At 38.4% G+C, this 26,240-nt stretch overlaps 1 protein-coding gene across 2 annotated transcripts in view; it reads left to right on the top strand.

Moving 5' to 3' along the window:
- The window catches only part of HS2ST1 (heparan sulfate 2-O-sulfotransferase 1), a 154,013-nt gene that overhangs the window by 802 nt on the left and 126,971 nt on the right, over positions 1-26,240 (top strand). The window lies entirely within an intron of this gene.

Raw genomic sequence — 26,240 nt, 5'->3', positions numbered from 1 at the left:
GAGCCAGAACGTTACCCCGAAGTAGGCATCCCGCGGGGAGAGAGCAAGACACATCCGAACTCGGTGGGGACTGAAACGCGCAGCCTGTGTGCTCTCTTAGCAGCCGTCCCGAAAGCCCGGGCAATGTCAGGCGAGGGGGTAACTCTAATTTGAGAATGTGGGCACCTGCATACGGAATCTTGAGGTACACCTGGGGCTAGATGCGCAGAAATGGAGGGAGATACTGGGCATGATGGTGAGTAACGGAAATGCTCTGTAGTGAGTTGCACTCCTGTGCTGGGGGCAGCAAGGGACCACACAACTGACGGGAGAAAGCAGCTGGCCAGGTGGGACCGACCGGAAAGCAAAGAAAACGCTTCAACGAGATACCGAAACCAGGCATCCTGGCTTTTGATTTTTCTCAGTGCCCAACTGATTAATATTTTGGGCTTAAGATAGGGATATGTATCTGTCCATTGCCTCGCGGCAATGTTTATGACTTTAGAGGAGGGGACGCTGAATTATTGAGACTTAAATTTATGAAGGGAAAAGCGGGATTATGCAAAAAAGTGAACCATATGGTTAAATACCTTAAGGAGCTAACAGTGCTCACTTTAATGGGTGAGGAGGTCTGAAGTACAAAAAGTTGGGTAGTGAAGTGAAAGACCAGAAAAATGCACAGATTTAATAAGTACTTTCAGAGTAGAAGGGAACTTTGGCATTTGGGAGGAGCACGGAATGGGCAGGGGGTGTTGAAAGAATGCAAGCAATCCATTTTGATTTAAAAATGTACTTGGCACTTAAAAATCAGCTCAAGAGGCCATACTTTGAATATGGAAAAGTAATATGAAGTGTTCCTACGCATACATTTTCACCTCAGTGTCGCTTTAAATACTTTTTGAGAAGCAAGCAATAAAATACCAGCAGCAGTATAATTTAGTCGTAGAAGTAATAGCTGGATGCTGCTGTGGGTGATGATTAGTATTTGAGACATATGTATCAGAAAATAATTGTAATATTTCCGATAGTAGCTGAACGATTTGTTGTTTTGGTAGAATTTGCAAAAAGCCTTTGGAGATATTATAAAGAGCAGTCTATCAAAGAGCATCAAATCCAGTTGAAGTGCAACTGAAGATGAAGAGGAGCTAAGGATAATTCCAGCCCCTCAACTCGAGGGTAAAACTTACCCTTTACAGTTTTGAAGAGCTATCAGATTTATTTACTGTGATTTTATTAATGCATGATGGAAAAATATTCACTTTAAGTATTGAAGGTTGGTCAATACACTTTTTCTTTTGTTTGGATCCATTTAGCAGCATCCAGAATCATATTCTGGCCTCATTAATGATCCAGCTTTACAGAAAAAAAAATGACTTAGAGAAATTTGACACGTTAAAATTAAACTCTGTACTTATTCTTTGTTGAATGGCTATATTCTTGGACACATTATGGTGGATTAGGATAACTTCAAATTTTTATTTTCTTTCCTTGCCTAACATTTTTTCATAATACCTGAAAGTGGTTTTCATAGACACAACCTGAATGATTTTAAAAAGAGAGTTATCTGAAGATGTAGAGAGCCACAGCCAGAAAATAATGTGGTGGGTTGTTTTGTTTTTTTTGTGTGTGTGTGTTTAACAAGAAAGAAAATTTTAGTCTGGCCAGCATGGCTCAGTGGTTGAATGTCAACTTATGAACCAGGAGGTCACAGTTCGTTCCCTGTCAGGGCACATGCCCGGGTTGTGGGCTTGATTCCTAGTGTGGGTGTGCAGGAGGCAGCTGATCAGTGTTTCTCTCTCATCATCGATGTTTCTCTCTCATCATCGATGTTTCTATCTCACGCTCTCCCTTCCTCTCTGAAATCAATAAAATATAATTTTAAAAAAGAGAAAATTTAAATTCTAATAAATATGGATCATATGAAATCATTCTAAAAAAATGAGCCAAGAAATACAAGACACTTGAATTTATACTCTAGAGATGCAAAATTATGGCAAATAAAATATATTACTTTACTAGAGGCCCGGTGAATGAAATCTGTGCAGGGGGAGGGGGGAGCGGGGGTGGGGTGGGCGGTGTGGTTTCTTAGGCCGGCCTGTGCCCTTTTGCAGTCCGGGACCCCTTAGGGGATGTCTGAATGAGGCCAGCTATCGGACATCCTTAGCACTGTCCCAGAGGTGGGAGAGGCTCCTGCCACCACCCCTGCGCCCTCCAGCCATGAGCCTGGCTTCTGGCTGAGCGGCACTCCCCCGTGTGTGCACACTGACCACCAGGGGGCAGCTTCTGCATTGAGCGTCTGCCCCCTGGTGGTCAGTGCACGTCATAGCATCCAGTCATTCCACCGATCAATTTGCATATTAGCCTTTTATTATATAGGATATAATTTAAAACGTCTTATAAAAGGCAGTACTAAAACAGATGTTACCAGTTAGTAATCTTCTTTAGGAAAGAAAAGCAGAAGAAGGCATAGTTTGACAACCAGACACAGTGCTAGGCACTTACATATGTGATAATTTTATTTAATCTTTCAAGAACACCATAGAAAGCCATTTTTACAAATGCAGGAACAGTCTGAAAGATTATATAACCTGACCACATAGCTAGTAAGTATTAGGACCAGTGTTGGAACACAGGTTACATCTGATTTCAAATCAAGTGTGTTCCTTTAATTATACCAGGCTGCTTGGGACTTTATATTAACATCATACTAAGATTTAGCAGTTTGAATAGAATTTTTAAACTGTAATATCATGTTAATTGCATTTATTGTGAAGAATGAATATCATTTTGAGAAAATCCAATTTCTGACACAAAGGAATTGGTTTAGTGTAATGTCTGGCTCTTGTTTATATCTCTATAATGAACATAATTATATTACCCAATGAAGCAACTGAAATAGCTTATTTTTGCTACAGAAAAAAAAAATGTGGTGGTTTTCTGTAAGTGTAAAATCACAATATTAAAAAGCATTCTTTTTTTGGCATTAGAAAAACTGTTAAACATTTTTGCTCTTAAAAGTAGTTTTTATTATTTATCTTTTCTGTTGTGTTGTAAAAGATTCCAAAGGATTGTGTTGTCTGGTAGTGCTTTATGTACCTTGATTTAAGGGTATTTTGATGGCGAAACCCTAATAGAGCAGTAAATATGCTCAAAACTTAGGTGTATTAATTGACTACTTGGGAAAGAAATTAACTATATAAACAGGAATTCATTAAAAAAAACAGTATCACATAATATAAGGTTGTTGTTTTTTTAATGAATATGAGATTATGGTATACATGTTACTCTGTACTTTGTTTTTTTTTCAGTTAATACCATAGACAGCTTTCCAGGTCCATACATACAAGTTTGACTTACTCATTCTAATAACTGTATAATATTGCATAGTTTGCATTTATCGTAAATTATTATGCCGTTTTGCCAATAATGACCATTAAGCCCCAGCCTATTTTTGCTTTTTTATAATTTCTTTTCTTTGGTATTATAAACAATGTTACAAGAAACATCTTTATACCCTAGTATGTCCATTTAACTCCTTGTGTGTTGATGTCATTTTCACTAGGATAAATTCTCCTATCTATGGGATTGCTGGGACAAAGGATATATGCATTTTATAATATAAGATATTTTAAAATTTATTTTCCAAAAAACTAGTTTTCCAAAAGATTATAGTAATCTACATTGCTAAAACACGCTCACAAACACTGAATACTGTGTTTAATTTTTGCCAGTCTGAAGCTGTGAAATATGTTGTTCCATTAATTTACATTTCCTCAACTTCTAATTAGGTTAAACATTGTTTAGTTGTTAGTTCATTTTCATTTGTCTATTGGGTAGTTTATCTTACCAATATTTAGGTTTTTGTTTTAAGTATTATAATTAGTAATCTTTTTATCTGTCATATGTTTTACATCTGTTTTTTCCAAGTCTGTCATGTGCCCTTTGACTTAATGGTGCATTTTGCTTATACAGAAATTATAACAATTACACAGTCAAATATATTATGTTAGGCAAGTAGGTTTCTTATTCTTGTTTAAGAAGACTTCCCCCAATTGAGATTATGTACATTCTCTATATTTTGTTACTGTATTTCATAATTTTTATTTTTTTACATTTAACTCATTAAAGCATTCATATGTTTATAGAGATTTCTTTGTAATAGCTCTCAATGAATAGTCACTTATGGCAAATATTATGTTAATAATCCATTTTTCTCATTGTATGTTATAGTTATTTATATACTAGAGGCCCGGTGCACAAAAATTTGTGCACTCGGGGGGGAAAGGGGGAGTCCCTCAGCCCGACCTGTGCCCTCTCGCAGTCTGGAACCCCTCGGGAGATAACGACCTGCTGGCTTAGGCCTGCTCCTGGGTAGCAGAGGGCAGGCCCAATCCCTAGGTGCAGCCCCTGGTCGGGCTCAGAGCAGGGCCGATTGGGGAGTTGGGGCGCCACCCCCTGTCATGCACAGAGCAGGGCGGATCGGGAGGTTGCGATGCCACCCTCAGTCATGCTCAGGGTAGGGCTGATTGGGGGGTTGGGGCACCGCCCCCTGTCACACTCAAGGCAGTGTCGATGGGTCGGTTGCGGTGCCACCCCCTATCACGCACAGAGCAGGGCCCATCAGGGGGTTGAGGAGCTCCCTCCCCCCTGTCACTCACAGAGTAGGGCCGATAGGGGAGTTGGGACACCACCCCCTGTCACACACAGAGCAGGGCGGATCAGGGGGTTGGGGCGCCACCCTCTATCATCCACAGAGCAGGGCCAATCAGGGGTTTGGGGCGCCACCACTGTCACACTCAGGGCAGGGCTGATGGGGAGGTTATGGCTCTACCCCATCACACACAGATCAGGGCCCGTGGGGGGGGGGTGGGTTTGGGGCGCCGCACCCTTTCACACACACAGCAGGGCCGATCAGGGGTTTGGGGCGCCGCACCCTGTCACACACAGAGCTGCAGGGCGATCAGGGGGTTGGGGAGCTCCCTCTTATCAGGCACAGAGCAGGGCTGATCAGGGGGTTGGGGCGCCTTCCCCTGTCACGAACAGAGCAGGGCGGATAGGGAGGTTGTCGCCCCGCCCCCTGTCACACACAGAGCCACAGGGAGATCAGGGGGTTTGGGCACTGCCCCCTGTCATGCTGATCCCGGTGCCGGGAGGCCTCGCGGCTCCACTGATCCCGGTGCTGGGAGGCATATTACCCTTTTACTATATAGCATAGAGGCCTGGTGCATGGGTGGGGGCCGGCTGGTTTGCCTTGAAGGGTGTCCTGGACCAGGGTGGGGGTCCCCACTGAGGTGCCTGGCCAGCCTGGGTGAGGAGCTGAGGGCTGTTTTCAGGCTGTTGGGTGACTGAAGCTCCCTACCGCTCCTTTTTTTCTTTTTTTTTTATTCTGGGCCAGCTTTAGCTCTGGCTCCAGCTCTGAGGCCTCTGCTGCTGAAAGCAGGTATCTGGTTTGTTTGGGTTCTATAATCGAAACACTGTATCAACTCCAGCTCTGAGATCCTAGCGGGCTGAAAGCAGGTTTCTGGGGTTTTGTTTAGCTTCTATATTTGTAACAATGTTTCAAACTGCAAGCTCAGAGGCCAGCAAGGCAGGCGGGGAACGTTGGTTTCCTCCGTCACTGAAGCAAGCAAGCCTCATGTTCGCTTCAAGCTGCCTGGCTGCCGGCCACCATCTTGCTGGCAGTTAATTTGCATATCGCCCTGATTAGCCATTGGGAAGGGTAGCGGACATACAGCTAATTACCGTGTTTCTCTTTTATTAGATAGGATTATGTTTTTGTATGTTCTTGGATCAGTTTTGGACTCCATCTTTTTCCACTAGTCAGCATTATTCAAATGTTAGGGACCCATTGGTAGGTTTCATGGCATTCATGAATTTCCTGAAATTATATGCATAGCTTTCATCAGATTTGCAAAGAAGTATGAGATCCTGTTAATGGTAAGAATCACTGATTTGTAATAGATAGTTCATATTTAATGGAGTGTGTTTTTTGTTTGTTTATAACAGTAACATATCACAACATGAAGCTTCTGAGTTACATTTTGGATATAAGCATATAAGTTAAGAAAAAATTTCTTTGGGTGTTACACTGAAAAAAACTTCAGGTTATTAAAATGTATATTTAATTTTCCTAATGAGATATGGAAGATGACATGGAGTCCAAATGAAAAGTTACATAGTTTACTAGTTACTTAGTTGTTTACTTAGAACTGTGTGTGTCAGAATTTGTTGCTTTATTTCCTACAAAGGAGCCCTTTCTGAATCTCAAGAACATACCCGTTGCTAATGCTGACTGTGGATCAGTGCAATGAAACTTTGTTACCTAAATGTTAGAATTATATGCTTGATAATTTTTATTTTCTATAGGGCCTAAAAATTTAAGATAATATTTGTTGTTCATATGCTTAAAATGCCACTACATAAGTTTATAAATGTTTTAGGGCATAATATTTTCCATAAGGGGCAGTAATTCAGAATGGATTATGTAGTCATTTTTATTGGTGAAATTTGTAACTCACTGTTCTTAAGAACTGCTAAATTAATGAACTAATAATTCCAGGGCCAAGGTTAGACTGCTCTTTGGAATTGGGTAGTTTTTACAAGTGCCTGAAACCATACAATACCTTTAAAATGTTCCCAAGAATGCTAGATTTCTCTACTTCTGAAATTGTTTGAAAACCTCACAGTAGTGACTGTTTAGAGGACTTTGGATAATTGGAATGCAGTTATTCTAGAATTGCTCATTGGTGCCTCACTTATGAGTCTTGGATAGAATTTCTAGTGCTTTGAAGTAGTCACCTGAAACAGTGATCTCAATTAAGGTAACCCCAGGATGTCTTTCTACCACTCTGCTGAGCCTTCCAATAGCTTTTTGGCACTTAGTGAAATTGAAATAATAATGAATATTCAAACACACCTCTCCAGAAAGACTACTTTTGAGGGATGTCCTTATAGATGGACTTTAATAATGGTTCACTGTAGCCTAAGTATTTACAATTACCTGTCCACTTACTTATAACAGCATTTATATACTCTGCCTTTCTGTCTGTTAACTATAGATTAAATGCTTATTGGGCCACTTGTGCATCTGGTCCTGTTCCCTCACCTACTTAAGGAAATGGTTCCAGAAGTTTTCCCTCATTCTCCTATAATAATAATCTCCTCTCTTTCTGCTGGATTCTTCTTCTTCTTCTTCTTCTTTTTTTTTTTTATAAGATTAGAGGCAGTAAGAACTCTTTTTTAAAAAAAAATATTTTATTGATTTTTTACAGAGAGGAAGGGAGAGGGATAGAGAGTTAGAAACATCGATGAGAGAGAAACATCGATCAGCCGCCTCCCACAAACTCCTCACAGGGGATGTGCCCGCAACCAAGGTACATGCCCTTGACTGGAATCGAACCTGGGACCTTTCAGTCCGCAGGCCGATGCTCTATCCACTGAGCCAAACCCGTTAGGGCATGGATTATTCTTATTAGCATATGAATATGCTATTATTTCTCCCAACCATAAAACATAACAATACTTTCTCTTGATCAATGGAGCAGTTTAGTTTTTGGTCTTTATTGTACTGGACCTGCGAGCAGAAATTGATCACTTCCTCTTTTTTGATAAACTTTCTTTACTTGACTTCTAAGATATTATACTCTTGGTTTTCTTCCCACCTCACTGGTCACTACTTTGTCTTCTGTGTTAGATTCTTCTTTTCTCCTCAAGTTCCTAAAAGAATATCCCAGAGCTCAGTTCTTGGAACTCCTCTCTATTTACTCTTCCTTTGTTGGTGATTTATATGCTGACGACTTCCAAATATATATATATTTCTACTTCAGACCAGTTTCCTAAACATTAGATTGATGTTATTTGGCTGCCCTCTTGAAATTTTATTTGAGTAATTGGTAGACTGCTCAAGCTCAATATCTAAAATGGATCTTCTGATCTCTGTCCACTGCCTTGCCTCATCTAATCCTAACCCATTTTATCTCTGACTTCTATCTTCACTCATCATTAGAGTTTTACTTGACTTTCCTTTTTCTCACACTCTGTTTCTACTGTCAGAAAAATCTTGTTAGCCTTACCTTCAAAATATTTCTAGACTGTGACTACTAGTCAACATTTTCACTGTTACCACCCTAATAATTCAAAATACTCATCATTTCTTCCCTGGATTACTGTTTTAACTAGTTTTTCTCCTTCCACACTTGCTTCCCTATAAACTATTCTTAATATAACAGTTTGAGTAATCCTTTTTAAATGTAAATCAAATCCTGTTAATCTTTTGCATAAAATCCTTAGAAGCTTCCTGAATCAGAGTTACCCTAGCTGCTTTTTAAAACAAAGTCCGCAATTTTATTGGCTAACCACAATAAATAACTTTTTCATTCTCCTTGCTGTATTAGGTGATCATTTTGGGATGATTTTCCTCTGCATGGGTGACTCAGGGTCTTTGGGTACCTTCTGTATGCAGTTCTGCCATCCCCTCAGACTTCAGAGTTCTCTGCCGTCACCCAGAGAAGAAACAAGACAGGGTGAAGGGTGAGCAAGTCCCCTTTTCTAAACTTCTTTGGTTTTTTTATCCTCAGTTTATTAACATGGACCAATCACCATCTACATGCAAGGATGGAGGCTGGGAAATGGGGTTTTTAGCTGACAGTCATTTACCAGTTAAAATTGGATACTATGGAAAGGGGGAGCGTATACATATTTGAATTTCCTGAATCCTTTTGAATAAATATATTATAAAAGATAGGCTTATTTTATGACTCAGAATATAAACTGTCGGTAAATGTTCTGTGAGAATGTGAAAAATGTATATTCTCTTGTTATTGGGGGGAGTATGCGGTAAATGTCAGTTAGGTCCTGTTGGTTGGGAAAATTGTTTTGGTTCTGTCTGCCTACTTGTTCCTTCAATTATAGAGAGAACGGTTTTGAAGTCTCTGGTGATAATAGTGGATTTATCTATTTCTCTTGAAGTTCCGTTATTCTTTGCTTCATGTATTTTGAAGTACTGTGCATGAACTTTTAGGAACGGCATGTCTTCTTGATTAATTCATCCCTTTTTCGTTATGAGACCTCCTTCATCCTTGGTAATATTCTTTGCTCTGAAACTTGGTCTGATACTAACATAGCCATTTTTGACTAGCATCAGCATAGGGTATCTTATCTCATTTTTAAAATATTAACTTGTTTGTTTAAAGTAGATTTCTTGTAGGCAGTATGTATTCAGAGCTTCCATTTAATTTTACAATCTCCCTTGGAAATAGGAGTACTTAGAACATTTTCTTTTTTGAATGTAAGCAGAGTTTATTAGAGCTGTGAAGTTACAGTGTATACACAAAACTAGATTTCAGAAACACTTTACAGTTATTCTCTCCATTTTCATTTGTTCACACAACAGTTCCTTGCTGTTGAAGCAAAATGAAGAAAAAAAAAAGAGATAAAATAAAGTGAGAAAAATCTCCCTCCTATTCAAGGCATAGACGAATTTTAAAAAGATTGGTGCTAATTTCACTGATTGTTGTACAAAATTGTACATAAATTACAGGAAGAAAATAAAGCAAAGTCACAGTTCATCCTTCATCTGATACAAGCATTTAATGTAATTATTGATATGGATAGGTTTATATCTGAGGTTTTTAAAAATATACTTTTATTGATTTCAGAGAGAAAGGGAGAGTGTGAGAGAGAAACATCAATGATGAGAGAGAGTCATTGATCTGCTGCCTCCTGCACGCCCCACACTGGGGATTGAGCCCTCAACTCTGGCATGTACCCTGACCGGAAATCTAACCATGACCTCCTGGTTCATAGGTCGATGCTCAACCACTGAGCCACGCTGGCGGATTTTATATATATATATAAAATATATATAAATATATATATATATATTATACTTGCACTGCGTTTAAGATTGTCACTAGGTTTTAAGTAATTTCATTACAATGGGCCTTGCTGTAGTTTTTTTCATGTCCCTTGTGCTTTGGGTTGGTCGAATTTCTTGGACTTGTGGTTTTATAGTTTTCATTAACTTTGGAATATTTTGGTAATTTTTCCTCTCCTTTGGGAACTCAATTTCTAAGGTATGATATAAAGGAACAATATCTTAAGTATTCAATGATAAGAAATGTAATATTTTGAATATAGGGAGGAATGTTGGAGCTTTGAGTTAATTGAGTTGTTGGGTTAAAATAAAATCAGTAAAATCCTCCTTCAACCTTGTAATTGACTGTTGGTTAATGTTCAGTCCATGTCAAGCTGAAACTAGTTTAGCCATCAGTTTTGACACAGATGCTTAATCTACTATGACTAAGAAATTTGTGATTATTTTGTATTTGGAGTTAGGAAGCTGCCTCTAATTGCCAGTCTTTAAAAATATTTCACCACAGTTTTATTGCTTTTTAACAAAACACACCCATCTCTTTAATAAAATGTTCCATGTTCCTGGTGTGTTATGTACTGCTAACAAAAAACCAGCTTAGCTCAGTTGATTCCTTCATAGAAGAGCTGATTAGAAAGACTGCTAAACATGATCTTAAGGTATATTTTGATAGACAGTTTCTTTGTTTTGTTAAATAGGATAGAATGAAAAGCATTCACTTTTGTCCTCTAGAATAAATTTATCTTCCCTTCATTTTTTGAAGGTTAAAAAAAAAAAAAGCAGACAAACTTCTGATGATATTTTAGTGTCTCAAAATAGGTTTCTCAATGAGGAAAAATAGGGCTGTGTGTGATTTTTGCTCTTGAACCTGGGAATTATTAGTGATAGTCTCTGACTAGAGATGAGCCTGTTGAGGAATGTCTGTTAATGAGATGCCATTGTGTACCCTTTTTCTGTTGTCCTAGGTTGGAACTCTGACTAATTAAACCTGTGACTAGTTACAGCCTAGTTCTTCCTCATGACTACTTTGATGTCCCTTTGGTCTTTTATGTACTTGTTTAGAATATTTTCCTTCTTTACCCATGTTTCTTATATGGTATTTTGCTTTTTCCACCAATGGCAATCCATCATGACTTCGGAAACTTCCTCAGAGAGTTATTGAGAAAATTAAATGATCTTCAAAAGATATAATGAATATGAAAATGGAAACTATAGAAACTACAATTGTAAGTTGTTGTTGATAGTGATAATAATGTATCTACTTTCTCTTTAGTGGTGTTGCTTTTTTGGTTTAATGGAGTTTAGAGTTTACATTTCTTGCTGCTTCCCCAGTGCCCCACCTCATAGGATCACACTTGTCTGATAAGTGTTCAGGTAAATCAAATGATGATGTTACATGAGTTATAGGTTTGACATTATGAATAGCTATTTCTTTCTTTCCTTTCTTATGAAAGAGTAAGTCACTGGTGATGAATATTATTATTTGCCCCTAAAGATAGAGATATATTTACTTTTATGTAAATTATCAAAAAGCTCTGGCTTTTTATTTTTATTGATTTTAGAGAGGAAGGGAGCAGGAGACAGAGATAAAAACATCAGTGATGAGAGAGTATTTTATGGGATGCCTCCTGCACACCCCCTACTGGGGATCCAGCCGTCAACCTAGGCATGTGCTCTGACCCTGACCGGGAATCATGCCATGATCTCCTGGTTCATATGTCGGTACTCAATCACTGAGCCACACCAGCCAGGCAGCCCTGACTTTTTAACATGCCTAAACTTTCTTCACTCTTTCCAACTAATCTTTGCTAACTTTGCATTTTAAAGATAGACTTTTATAAAATGCAAATTAACTTTGAATTGTGATGGGAGAATTTCTGTGTATGTGCATACATGTGTAAAATAACTCCTTAGCTTCTAAATATTTGTAAAAGCACTTATGATAGTCAAATTGGTGAAGAAAGAGGAACCCAAGTTTATTTCTTCATATGGAAAAAGTTTTATGTGATAGTTCCTTTACTGTCAGTTTTCCCACTATGATTCATTGTCATATTCTCAGACAGAGGGTGGAAAATGTGTTTTGTGTCCTTCATTTTAATTTATGAATTTCAACTTTAAAAAAATTAAAAATATATAGAATAGAATAGGTTGTACTTTTACAGTTATTTCTGGAATTATAAGTATCCCAAAGAATCTTTGGGACACAGGTTCAAAGGCTTTTAAATCAACAGTTATTTGCCATTCTGCAATCAATCACAAAATTTGGTAGGCTAGAATGATAGAGACTATGTGAGGTAAATTGTGTTGTGATCACCTCTTTCATTATATATTACTAGAGGCCCGATGCACAAAAATCTGTGCACGGGGGAGGGGGAGAAGCCCTCTGCCCGGCCTGTGCCCTCTCACAGTCTGGGACCCCTCGGGGGATGATGACCACTAGCTGGCTTAGGCCTGCTCCCCGGGGGATTGGGCCTAAGATGGCAATCAGACATCCCTCTGGCAGCCCGGCAGCCCTCGGGTGATGTCCACTTGCCAGCGGGGAGCAGGCCTAAACTGCAGTCGGACATGCTTAGCACTGCTGAGGAGGCAGGAGAGGCTCCCACCACCACCGCTGTACTGGCAGCCCTCAGCCTGGCTTGTGGCTGAGCAGAGTTCCCCATGTGAGAGCGCCCTGACCGCCAGAGGGCAGCTCCCGCATTGAGCGTCTGCCCCCTGGTGGTGTGTGTCATAGTGACCAGTCATTCCCAGTTGCTCTGCTGTTAGGGTCAGTTTGCATATTACCCTTTTACTATATAGGATAGAGGCCTGGTGCACGGGTTGGGGTGGCTGGTTTGCCCTGAAGGGTGTCCCAGATCAGGGTGGGGATCCTGCTTGGGTGCCTGGCCAGCCTGGATGAGGGGCTGATGGCTGTTTGCATGTGGTCGCACCCCCTTCAGGGTGGGGGTCCCCACTGGGGTGCCTGGCCAGTCTAGGTGAGGGGGTAAGGGCCGTTTTCAGGCTGGTGGGTGACTGAAGCTCCCAACCTCTTCTTTGTTTCTTGTTTTTCTTTTTATTCTGGGATTTATTTACTTTCTATGGTTGTCACTGGAGCCATAATTGAAACACTGTTGCCATCCTGCTCGCTCCAGCTCTGAGGCTGCAGCCGGCTGAAGGCAGGTATCTGGGGTTTGTTTAGCTTCTATAATTGAAACATAGTTGCTTTCGGAGCTGTTGCTTTCAGGCTCAGAGCCGGGCCGCGGAAGGCAGGGAACCTTGGTTTCCTCCATCACTGGAGCAAGCAAGCCTCCTGTTCGCATCAGCTGTGTGGCTACTGGCCGCCATCTTGGTTGGCAGCTAATTTGCATATTGCCCTGATTAGCCAATGGGAAGCGTATCGGAGGTATGGTTAATTACCCTATTTGTCTTTTATTAGATAGGATTGCTACTTCTTTGTTTCCTGCGGTATAGTATTATTCTTAACTACTGGTCAACCTGTGAAGTTGCTATACACAGTTTCATGAATATAGCAATGATTTGATTTGCATATTACAATAATTTTTTATGTTTGTGGATAACTCTTGTTTTTCTAATTAGCAGTGAAAACATTTTGAATGAGATGCGGATTTGTTGGAAGCTCCATTTACTTTTATTTCAATGGTGCCTTCAAGACTTTTCGTAATTCATTTCTTAGTGAGTTTACTGATCCAGAATTGAGGATGACAGAATTAAAGAACTCCACGAATCTTTGACCTATCCTTCCTTTATCCTCATATGAAGTATAGTATCCCATAAGTGGAGAATATGTCTTAGTTTTCATTTGGGTTACACAAATTTAAGCGTATGTTAGTCTAGGCCTTGAGGAATTACCATGTAGAAAAAATTATCAAGAGAACCTATAATTTTCTAAATAGATTTTATTCTGAATTTATAATAACATCAGTAGAATGGGCTTTATTTTGTTTTGTTTTCTATTTAAGCAATGTCTTAGGAGACCATTCTCTTCCATTGTCCTCCACCTTGAATTACCAGTTTAATTTGAAAACTTTTACCTGCCTGCCTAACTGAGTATGCAAGATTTTGTATGTTCTTACATGTCTACTTAGCCCTGGCCTCCGGCCCGAGGCCCCTCCCCTCCCCTCCCTTCGCGCGGCCCGAGGCCAGCGGACACTGGGCTCGCACAGCCTGGGCGACGCCACCAGCTCCCACCCCGGCCACTGTGGGTGCCTCCATCTTTGTTGTGGAGTGACGGTTAATTTACATATTACTCTTTTATTAAATAGAATAGGATTGGCTCTTATAGGAGAAATGATAAGAGAGATGAGGCAAAGAGGTAAGGAAGAGAGCTTTTTCAAACATTAAAAGAAATGATTAAAGTAAAACTTATAGTATGTTGAATGAATGCTTTGGGAATGACCAGTTAATGGGGGAAATAATGTTCCTGTCTCTAAAAATAATGTTCTTTGAGATAAGAGGTAGTTCTAAAAATTACTTAGTGAAAATAGTAGGTTATTTTATAGTCTCCATAAATGGAGTCCTATGTGATGTGTGTTATAGTTGGTTTTGAGATTTTTGACTTACTTAAATGGTGATCATTGTAGTTAAAAGTTTGCAATTGATTTTCTAATTTGAATTATATTATACATTTTTTCACGTTTATCATGCATGTTAATCCTGTCTTTCCTGAAAAGTTGTTGAGATTTACAATGTATCTATAATATGGAATGCATGAAAAGGGCAGAATGAGGTAGGAAAAGAGTTAAATAATTGTGTGGATATTAAATAATTGCCATCTTAAATTTTTTAGCCCATTTTCTTTTCTTTTAGTCGACACTGAGGTATTAAAACACTAAAGAGATGGCTATAGATTATCTTTTCAACTGCAATGAGATATAACACTTCAGGTTCTGAGATAAATTTTGGAGTGATAGCATATTTGTTGTCTTTTACTTATGGAGTCAGGGAAAGCACATTTCATACTTGCATTTTGGTCCAGAATAAAAGTGAAGTGGGAAAGTCTTGTTAATTTAAATTTAACATTGAATCTAAAATAAAATTGCCAAAGCTTAAAGATAGTTGTGAGGAAAGCTGTTGCTTTTTAAAAAAAAAAATGTTTTATTGATTTTTACAGAGAGGAAGAGAGAGGGATAGAGAGTTAGAAACATCGATGAGAGAGAAACATCTATCAGCTGCCTCCTGCACACCCCCTACTAGGGATGTGCCCACAACTAAGGTACATGCCCTTGACTGGAATCAAACCTGGGACCTTTCAGTCCACAGGCCAATGCTCTATTCACTGAGCCAAACCGGTTAGGGCAGCTGTTGCTTTTATTTTTTTTCTTCTACAATTGCTCTGGTTGTTTATGGTATAGTACATAAAATTTCACATAGTTAATGTAATATACCCATTTATTTTATAGTCAAAGCAGTAATAGCCTAAATCTTGCCTGGAGATTTAAAAAATTACTGCATAAATAAAGTGATGCACAAAAGTCATATAACATTTTATTTTAGGCCATGATCAAACATATTCATTTATGATTTATAAAATTAAAATTACTGATTTAATAAATAGTAATAACTGTCAGCCTTTTCCACTTTCTATATAGAACAGCTGTAGTAGGAGAAAATAAGAAGGATAGGTACTAAAAGCACATTCACTGTTAGACATACGACTTGGGAGTTCTTTTAAAGGGAGGAGATAAAAGAAGGCAGGAAAAGTGCAACAATTTGGTTTAAGTTAATATGGTGAGTCTGTCTTCCTTCAGTGCTCCTGAGAATAGTTCTGAAAATGGTAACATAATTATAGTGTGCTCATAAAATATGGGACAAAAATATATTATTTGTCAAAGTAGTTGCCTTAAAAAAGTTACACATTACAAATTCAGTTGCACCCTGTCCAGTTTTGCTAAGTGGTTAGAGTGTTGACCCTCAGACTGAAGGGTTACAAGTTCCATTTGGTCAAGGGCACAAGAGGCTCAGTCCCCAGCCTTGATCATTTAGCTGTAATATTCTATAATTTTTATAGTAACTTGTGTTTCAGACCCTTTTAATTGGACTACAGTGAAAGATTCCAATCTAGAATGAATATGACTTTATTCTGCTTTCTTCCTGGTTTTCATCCAGAGCTGATCTAGCTTTTGTGAGTGCTCAGGCTTTTATAATTTTAGGGGTCCTTTCAAAGAATATAAAATCATGTCTAATACTTTTGGAAGGGCCCATGCCAACTGTATGGCCCTGAAAGTTGAACTTTATTAGCTTCACATTGTAAATCTACTCCTGATTTTATCCTTCTGATGCCTCAAGATACTCAGTGTCCCAGAGGGAATATTCTCTTCAATGGGCTGAATCTTTTTTTACCTGAAAACAAATTATTTGTACTTATCTCTCCATCTATATATTTCTTTCTATATATCTACATTCTAGCCCTCTTAATGTGAATACTTGGTTTGGGAAACATTTAGATGAAGTTATCAAACATGGCTAATATTGCAGATAACTGCTTGGGTCTGGGAGGCAGATAATTGATACTGCCTCTCCCTTTCCCCCCACTCGCCCCCCGAATTCTGTACCAGTTGAGTAAATATATAAGGGAATCAGATGGAGATCACAATTTTGGTTGGGTAAAGCCTAATTGGAAAAATTGGCTTAGATGTGTAGCCACAATGGCCCTCCCAATACTTTATCTCTGATTAAGATTTATCTAATCAGCCACTGCACTGGACAACTGCAGGCCCCTTTACAGAGGCAGAATGTTGTCTTTTAATTGTATAGCACAGAGCAGCAGAATTTTGGGCATCTGCAGAAAGACTGGCTGTAAATGAGAAAGGATCTATGAGACCCTGAGTAAAGCATGCCTGGTTTCATCTCCCAAATTCACTAGTCAGAGAAGTCACCCCTTTACTCTCCCACCCCCAAACTGTGGATGATTAAAAACAAACAAACACAAAACCCAATATATTAAGACTATTAATTATTTGTCATAAACTTTTCTAGATAGTAGCTAGCTTTTCAATTTGGTTTATGGTATTTTTATGTGTGCAGTAGATTTTGATTTTGATACAGTCAAAATCATTTATCCTTTAGGCTTTTTTTCCTTTGGTAAAAATACATATTTAAGTAAAGAGACACATACACACAGACACAATTTTATAATGGTATTTTACTTTCATTTATTTCTGTAAGGGTGTTCCTTTCTTTATGTAAATCTAGTTTCTGATGTGTATCATTTCCATCTCTGAAGAATTTGTTTTAACATTTGCAGGGCAGGTCTACTGATGATAAGTTCCCTCAATTTTTGTTTTTTTTTTGAGAAAATCTTGACTTGTCCTTCGCCTTTGTAGGATCATTTTGCAGGATACAGGATTCTAGGTTGGTGATATTTTTTTTCTTTCAACACTTTTTTTTTTTCTTTCCACACTATTTCCCTTCAGTGTCTTCTTTACATGGTTTCTGAAGAGAAGTCCTATGTAATTCTTAAGGTTGTTCCTCTTGCATAAAATATTTTCCCCTCTGTCTTCTTTCAAGACTTTTTCATTGATTTTCTGTAGCTTTAATATGATATGCCTAAGTGTAGATTTTTTTCCAATGGGTATCTTGCTTGATGGTCTCTGTGCTTCATGATCTGTGGTTTGGTGTCTCTCATTTATTTTGGAAAATTCTTAGCCATTATTGCTTTAGACATTTCTTCTGTTCTTTTCTCCTGATCTTCCCATTATACATGTATACACATGCTGTATCTTTTGTAATTGTCCCACAGTTCTTGGATATTCTCTGGGGTTTTTTGTTGTTGTTGTTTTGTTTTAAATTATTTTTCCTTCTTGTCTTCACTTTGGGAAGTTTCTATTGACATATCTTTGAGCTCACTGATTTTTTTACTCTATTGTGTCCATTCTACTGATGAAAGCAAAGGCATTTCTGTTACAGTGTTACTGATTTTTGTCATTTTCTTTTGATTCTTTCTTAAGGTTTCCATGTCTATGCTTACATTGCTTACATTATCTGCTTGTTCTTGCATGGTGTCCACTTTTTCCATCAAAGCCCTCAGCATGTTAATCATAGTTTTTGAATTCTCAGTGTGGTAATTCTGAAAATCCTTGTCATATATGAGTCTGATTCTGATGCTTGCTTTGTCTCTTCACAAGAGACATGGGGATTTTTTTTTTTTTTTTTTTTGCATTTTAGCATAGCTTGTAATTATTTTGTTGATAGTTGGACATGATGTATTGAGTAAATGGAACTCAGGCAAATAGGCCTTTAGTGAGGGTTTTATGTTATCTGGTTAGGGGTTAGGCTGTGTTTGTGAATTGTTGTAACTGTGGTGTCAGAGGCTAAAATTACCTGTAGTGTGCTTGTTGTCTTTCAGTTTCCTTAGCTAGTTCCTGAGGCTCATAGTTTTTTCAGCTGTACCCTCTTGTTATATAGGAGAGTTATTGATAGTAGGTAAGGCAGGGAGGAAGAGGAAGCATTCTCTAATCCTACTGGAGGCCCACTGCATGAAATTCTGGACAGGTAGGGGCCCTAGCAGCTGCAGGCTGCCAGCGGGGGCCTTCCTTTGTTCTGCACCGTCCCCTGGTGGTCAGCGCACATCATAGCGAGCAATCAAACTCCCATTCAGTTGAACTCCCGAGGGGACACTTTGCATATTAGGCATATATATAGATATATACGTATATAGATATATAGATGATTAGCTCTCTGTCTTTTAGTGAGCCTGTGTCTCTTGACTGTGACTTTCCTGAGTGCTTCTTAGTCCCCTTTCCCCCAATACTTACTTAGGTGAGACAGGAAGGCTAGAGAGGACCAAAGTTAGGTATTTCCTTAACCCCAGATTGGTTAACCTTTGGGAAAACAATTTCCTTTGAGGGCAAGACTTGGCTATGGAAAACAGAGAGAGCTCCAGGCTATTTCAAAATGGTTACTCCCTCCCATTCCCACACCTCTTCGTTGGAATTATGAGAGGATTTTTCTCAGATCTTCTTAGTGTGAACCTGTTGGTGCACCTGAATGTAAAACCCAGGAAAGTCTCCCTCCCCAAGACTGCCCATTTTCTGAGCTAGTCCACACTTAGCTTTCAGCAGTTAATCAATTATAGTACTGGAGTCAACTGTGAATTTTTGCTTCTTGTAAGCTGTGATTCCCTGTATTCATCCGTCACTCCACTTCTCAGGCTAGCAGTTTTTCTTGGATCTCAGTTCTCTGATGGAAGTAAGAAGAGTTGTTGATTTTTTAGTTCAGTTCTTTTCTTATTGTGAGGATGGTAACAATGACTTCTATATTCTTGCATTAAGACCAGAAAATCTTAATAATATTTTATAAGTTGTCACATAATTTTATTGTTACTTTTATTTTTCATTTCATCTGGAATTTAGGTTTGTAGAGATATTGGGAATAGGGTATGTTCTGGGCCATCCCTATTACACTGCTTTGTCTAACAATTCTTGTGTTAGGATTACACTACTTTCAATTCTTATAGTGTTACTAGAGGCCCGGTGCATGAAATTTGTGCACTCAGCGGGGGGGTGTCCTCTCAGCCTGGCCTGTGCCCTTTTTGCAGTCTGGGAGCCATTGGGGGATGTCTGACTGATGGCTTAGGCCTGTTCCCTGCAGGGAGTGGCTAAGCCATCAGTTAGACATACTTAGCACTGCCGAGGAGGCGGGAGAGGCTCCTGCTACCGCTGCTGGTCTCGTCAGCCATGAGCCCGGCTTCTGGCTGAGTGGCGCTCCCCCTGTGGGAGTGCACTGACCACCAGTATGCAGCTCCTGCATTGAGCGTCTGCCCCCTGGTGATCAATGCGCGTCATAGTGTCTGGTCGTTACGTGTTTGGTTGATTTGCATACTAGCATTTTATACCTGCTGGTTCGAGCCAAAACTGGCTCTCCAACATCCCCCGAGGGGTCTCGGATTGAGAGAGGGCGCAGGCCAGGCCGAGGGACCCCACCAGTGCAAGATCAAGGCCCGGGAGGAACACAGGAGGTTGGCCAACTGGGGAGGGACCACAGGAGGGCTCCAGGGCACGTCTGGCCCTTTTTGCTCAGTCCTGACTGGCCGGAACCCAGCAGCAAGCTAATGTACTGGTCGGAGCGTCTGCCCCCTGGTGGTCCTTGCACGTCATAGTGCCTGGTTGACCAGTCTACTATCGGCCCCTTGGTGGTCAGTGCACATCATAGCGACTGGTCGGCCTGTCAACTATCTGCCCCCTGGTGGTCAGTGCATGTCATATCGAGTGGGTGAGTGGCCTTAGCATATCATTAGCATATTATGCTTTGATTGGTTGAACAGATGACTGGACACTTAGCATATTAGGCTTTTATTATATAGGATATCCTTTCATACTTGGTAGGGATAATCCTTCCTGCATGATACTTTGCTTTATTTGCCTATTTATTATTTCAGTTGAACCCCAGAATCATTTTGTTAAATTTAAAAAGGCATTAGAATTATAAATTGAACAGCTTAATATTAATAATATAATTAGAATAATACTGTTATGTTTGGACTTCCCCATATAGAAACATATTTCTCCTTATTTAGGTCTTCTTTTACATTTTGGAAATTTATAATTTATTTCGTTTGTTATACACATTTCTTGTGAGATGTATTTTCTATATTTTTAAAATTTTTTTATTTTGAAATAATTTTAGACTACCATGGAAACTGCACAACTATAGAGAGTTCTGGTGTACCCTTTACAGAGCTTCCCCAATGATAGTATTTTATGAAACTACTGTACACTTCAAAACCAGTTAAAGACACGTTAAAAGATCTTGCCTGGGAAGTATTAACCCACCCGCCGTATTCACCAGACCTTGCTCCTTCAGATTACCACTTGTTCCAATCGATGGCACACGCACTTTCTGAGCAGCACTTCAAAACGTATGAAGAAGTGGAAAATTGAGTCTCTGAATGGTTTCCCTCAAAACAAGAAAAGTTCTATTGGGACGGTATCCACAAATTTCCTGAAAGACGGGGGAAATGTGTAGCTAGCGATGGACATTACTTTGAATAAAGCACTTTTGATGTTTCTCTTGAAATTACCATGTTTTCTTTGATTACAAAATCTGCATTATTAACTGGTACACCTAGTAGCTTGGATGCCTTGCTCTGTGCAGTTACTGTAACATTAATACTCTGAAATCCTCTGGAAGGAAAGATAAGGTTGATTTCTTCTGGTCAAAAGAAAGATGTGTTGGTAGAAGGATATATAAAGTATATTCTGTTTTATGTTTAAAGATGGATTGTATCTAGAAACATTCTTTCACGAGTGCTGTTCTAAGTTAATGAGAAGTTGGGTGGGCTTATTTTCTTACAGAGGTAAACAGCCTGAAAATTTGAAATTAAAGTGTACATAGACTTTTCTGTATGAGAATGGGGTTATTTTCTGGACTCAATTAAAGCATTGTTGCTTAATATTTTAATTAGAATCTTCTTTCCCAATACTTAACATATCAATCACTTTTAATTAAGTTGCTATGAATAGTTCCTCCTGCCCATTGTCTTCAGCTTTTTTTTCCTCTTCCCAGTTGAGGTTTTTATATTGGTTCTCTTTGACAGTGTTTCTTTGGGGGCCTGGGAAACAAGGACTTCCTACGTAGCTTTTGTGATAGCCCAGTTATGAAAACCAGTGGGATAAATGTTCACATGTTTTAGCATTCTTTTATCGACTGGGGTGGGGCGGATTAGTTAAAAACACACACACACAAAACCCCAAAATAGTGAATGTTGGCAAGTGTTCACTTATTTCTTTGGTCTCATTCACCTTGGCTCAGTTCAGTAACTGCTTATGAGTAAGCTTTTCACAGTCTTAGAAATAAGGAGTTGAGAATAATGTGTGGGTTAGATTAGTATCCACCTCACAGAGGTGTTGGATGGATTAATTGATTCTTAGAGAGCCTAGGGAATGTCAAAACAGTGTAAGTGCAAGCTACTATTATGATAAAGTAAAAGCTGCTTTTGAGAAAAAAAGTAATGCAAGCTGGTAGGAGAAACTTCCTTTAAGGGAAAGACTGGATTTGAGTTTCTATATGGTCTTTCATTCTGAATATCAATTACTACTTGAACATATGTATAACTTGGGTGTTTTTTTTAAAATAAATACAGTTGTGAAGTGTTTATGCAAAGGAATTCAGTTTAAATTTCTTGCCATATAAAATGTGTAGGAGGGCTTCTTGAAGTTTGCTTTCAAACTTGATGTTTCTTATTGGTAGGAATGAACAATTTTCATTATCATTTGGACATTTATTTCCATTAAGGACAAGAGTTAAATGTAAGTATTTAGGAAAAATAAATGTTTTCTTCTCACTCTTATTTCAGGCTACAGACTAATTGCAACTGTGTACAATAATCAGTTGTAAAAAGGTGTTTCCATTCCTTCCAGTTCTGTAGCCTATTTCTTTTACCTCATCAGTTTGCTGTGAGTTTGCTTTTGTGGTGGGAAATTTAATGAGTTTGAGCTAAAGAATGTCAGGATGACTTAGAAAAGAGTTAGGTTGTGTTGTTTCACAAAAAAAAAAGCAAGACTACTTAATTTTTTTACTCCATATCATGTATGTGTTTATGTTTTCTCTTTATGTTTTCAGATTTATACTGTTAGGATCTTCAGAGCCATGGTTCTCAATCTCAGTTATTGGTTGGCATCACCTCTGAAGCTTTCAAAAATGCTCTGTCTGGATCCCATGTTCTAAACATTGATTTGATTGATTTGGGATGTGGCTGGGGCCTCAGTTCCCTACATAATTCACTTGTGCAGCTAAGGTTGAAAGCCTTGGTTATAGACATTTTTAGACTGAACCTACACAGATCAAGTGCATATCAACATTTTCTTATTAGTTCCTGAAATTTATGGTGATAGTTACAAGAGAAATATATCATGAATATTTTAAATTATGTTTTTGAGTTTACCATGGTCACTGTAAAATGAGCATTGTTAATGATACTATATTTTAAAGTTGTTTTTTTTTTTTTACCAAATTTGTTCAAAAGACCAAAAGGCTTAATAATTCACTATCTTTAATGATGAGCTGTCATTTTCTTCAAAATATAAAAAGTTACGGGGGGTGGGATGAGTGGAGGTGGAGGAGGTATAGAGGGGATAAATGGTGATGGGGAAAAAATAAAGCAAAGAAAAAATATAAAAAGTTACAAGATGGGTTGAAAAATACTCTCTCTTTTTTTTTTTGGTTAGCTACATAACATATAATTCAGAAGGCTGAATAAAATAATCAGTCCATTTCCTACTATTTCCTTCACAAGATGTTTTATAAATCCATTTGCATTCTAGTCATTTTTCTCTCACATTCTTAAAACTGGAAAGGAGATTTTTGAAGTTGCATATGCAAATATTATTAAAATAGATTCATTACTCATAATTACTATTTACTAAAGCTGCATGTTCAGTAGCTTCTTTAGGTGACATCACATGTTATTCTTAAATTCAGTAGGCTGTGGTGGGAAGTTCAATTAGATTTAAACTGATATTCAATGTTCTAAGAGTAATTGGTGTCACTTGGAGAAAGACTGGTTACTATCTATGTATTTCAGCATATTGGGGTATGAAAAATTAAACCAAAATTCTCATGACTATTAAGAATACATTGTAAGTTAAAAAAGCTGCTCACACACCAAGCAAAGGTTGTTGCCCAAGCATCTGTAATCAGCTGTAGAACTGAAAAAGAAATAAAAAGATATTAAGGATAATTTTTAGAAGCATCTCCATGGACAGTTGACTGATCCAGGTTGATTCTTGGCAAAAATCATAATCATCGTTTGTATTCGGTGCAGGCCGATGTTTTGGAATCTTTCCTACTCAGTCTCTAGTGCTATCACACTGTTCCTCTCATTTACCTTCTAGAAAGTACCTGGATTTGCCTTCCAATGAAATGTATAATATTTTTAAACTATTTATTTTCTCCTCTTGACCAAAATTTTTCTTTGCCATAGAGCTTTCATTGAGAGTAGGATGTGGAGCTTGGTGAGTTGAGAGACTGACAAAGCAATTTATACCATTTTCTCCCTAACCACATACTTACCATATAGCTTGAGGCTTTCTTAAATATTAATATTCTACATTCATAATAACACAGATACATCAAAACCTTTGGTACTTCTCACTGGACTCACTTTCACCTTTTCACAGGTAACTGCTGTGTGGAGTTTATCTTTTCCAGGAATATTTTCACGAACTAAATCAATCTCTTAAGTAATAAATAAAAATGAGTGAAATTGGGGAAGGAAGTGTTTATGAACAGAAACTTGATACACCAGTTAGAGGTATGAAAAGTGATAAAACCAATTCTGCATCTAGATTTTTTTCATCCTCCTATATCTGAATGTTCAGTACCGATTGTTCAAAGACTTTCCTGTTAAAAATTGTTAAAAGCTTCTAAACCGAGGCTATAAGGGGACACAAAGGATCAATTCTACTTTGTTAAAATCTATTAAAGTGCATCAAAATGTGATTATGGTTTGTTGACAAGGAACCATTGGATGAACAGGATTCAGTGTTTATGGGACTAGGTCGTTGGCAGGAACAGTGAACAGTGCCAGCACCTCCGAAACCAGCCAACTCTTTTATCTTTTAATAAATCCTCTGTCAAATAAGAGATCAATCTCTTTAAATTTTAGATAATAGAATTCAGCTAGACTTTATTTTACAGTGCACAGCAAAAATAGGTTATTGTTGATTAGATTATTGTGGTTCTTGATGCTATTTGGTTCACATGAAAAGTGCTTAAGTAATGCTGAAGAGGGTGGAACAAAGATTGTAAGTCATAAATCTTTTTAGAGTAAAAAATAGAAATAAAATTATTTCAGAAGTAATGAAAATATTTTGTATTATTTCTAAGAAAAATCAAGTTTTTGGGGGACTGTTCTTCTGGGGCATTACTTTAGTTATTTATCTGTGGAAAGTGAAAAGGGATTTATATATGAGTGGAAACAGAGAGAATTCCTGTCTCCACTCGAAGCTGAGGCAACAAGTAGCCTGCTTTCCTCTCCACCCTTACCCCCTCCCCCATCTCTCTAAGAAGAAATAAACTTTCCTTCATTGATAAGGTAAGGTAAGGTGTTAGTGTCACACTCAGTAAATTTTAAGCAACAACAAAACAACCTTTTTCTTACTCCACTCTTCTGCCTTCAAAATTAGTTTCCTTCTGTCAGTGATTCCTTAATATTTCCATATCTCTTAGGCTTGGAAACTCTAGGAGTCATCCTGGATTCTTTTTTTCTTTATATGTAGTCAATCACCAGACTCCCTAGGTTCTACATTTTTGTTTCTTCTAGGCTCCTTTTAAGTCTTAGTTGAGTAGTCCTCTCATGAAAAATCTGTATAGTCACCACAGATAAAGTCACTGAAGGATCTTTACTCCTTCTGTTGTCCAGTCTCCAGCTCACTTTTTGGCAGCACCAACCTTGGCCTTTGCCGTACCCCAGACTTCCTAAGTTCTGTTCTTGCGTTCCTTTCTCTATTTTTTTGAGGTCGTCTTCTCATACAGCCATGTTTTGCAAGTCTATGTTTGGGCTCATTTTTCTTTGTATAATCCAGGGAATCATAAATCATGCAAAGCCAGATGTGTTGTCACCACCAAAATGGGTTCTGAATCCAAACACAAAGATGACATCCGGTGTGGTCTTGTACATTTTGTCTAGTTTTTCCGGAATTTCTGTCTTAGGTACTGTTGCCTTCCCAGGGTGAAGGACATCAATGACCACATGTTTCCACTGAAGTAGTCTGTTGGTCAAGTACTTCCTGGTCCGGATAGTTACTGTATGAAGTAACTTTGAATGAAGCTAAGCTTTACATTTACATTTGTAACAAGCATGAGATGTTTAAGGTTTCTTCAGGCTTTAAAATACTATGATGACCTTTATGATCTAAAATTAAATGTAATGTTAAAGCCTTGTTGAAGAACTATAAACAATAAATTTTTAACAAAAAGTACTAATCAGATTCATCAAATTAAAAAGATTCTAGCCCGGCTGGTGTGGCTCAGTGGTTGAGTGTCCATCTATGAACCAGGAGGTAGGGGTTCAATTCCTGGTCAGGGCACATGTCCAGGTACTGGGCCTGATCCCCAGTGTGGGGCATGCAGAAGGCAGCTGATCAGTGATTCTCTTTTATCATTGATGCTCCTGTCTCTCCCTCTCCTTTCCTCTCTGAAATCAATAAAAATAAGACATCTTACTAGATTCTAAAAATTCAGAAAAAGACATTTAGAATTTTTTATTTAGTGTGGTCTTAGTATAAATATTACATATGAATCACTGACTATTAATGTGGTTTAAATGTCTAATACTGAGCTGTGCAGCTCTTTCTGAAGAAAGAACTTTGGGTTCTTAATGAAGAAAGAAGAGAAAATTTATCATCTTAGCAATCAGCATCTGGGCAAGTGGGACCCTCCTGGTCCCCAAAGATAA

This window comes from Myotis nattereri (genome assembly GCF_964212035.1).
Source record: "Myotis nattereri genome assembly, chromosome: 3".
NCBI lineage: Eukaryota > Metazoa > Chordata > Mammalia > Chiroptera > Vespertilionidae > Myotis > Myotis nattereri.
The sequence above is the reverse complement of the archived record's forward strand: the minus strand, read 5'-3'. Positions and strand labels throughout refer to the sequence as shown.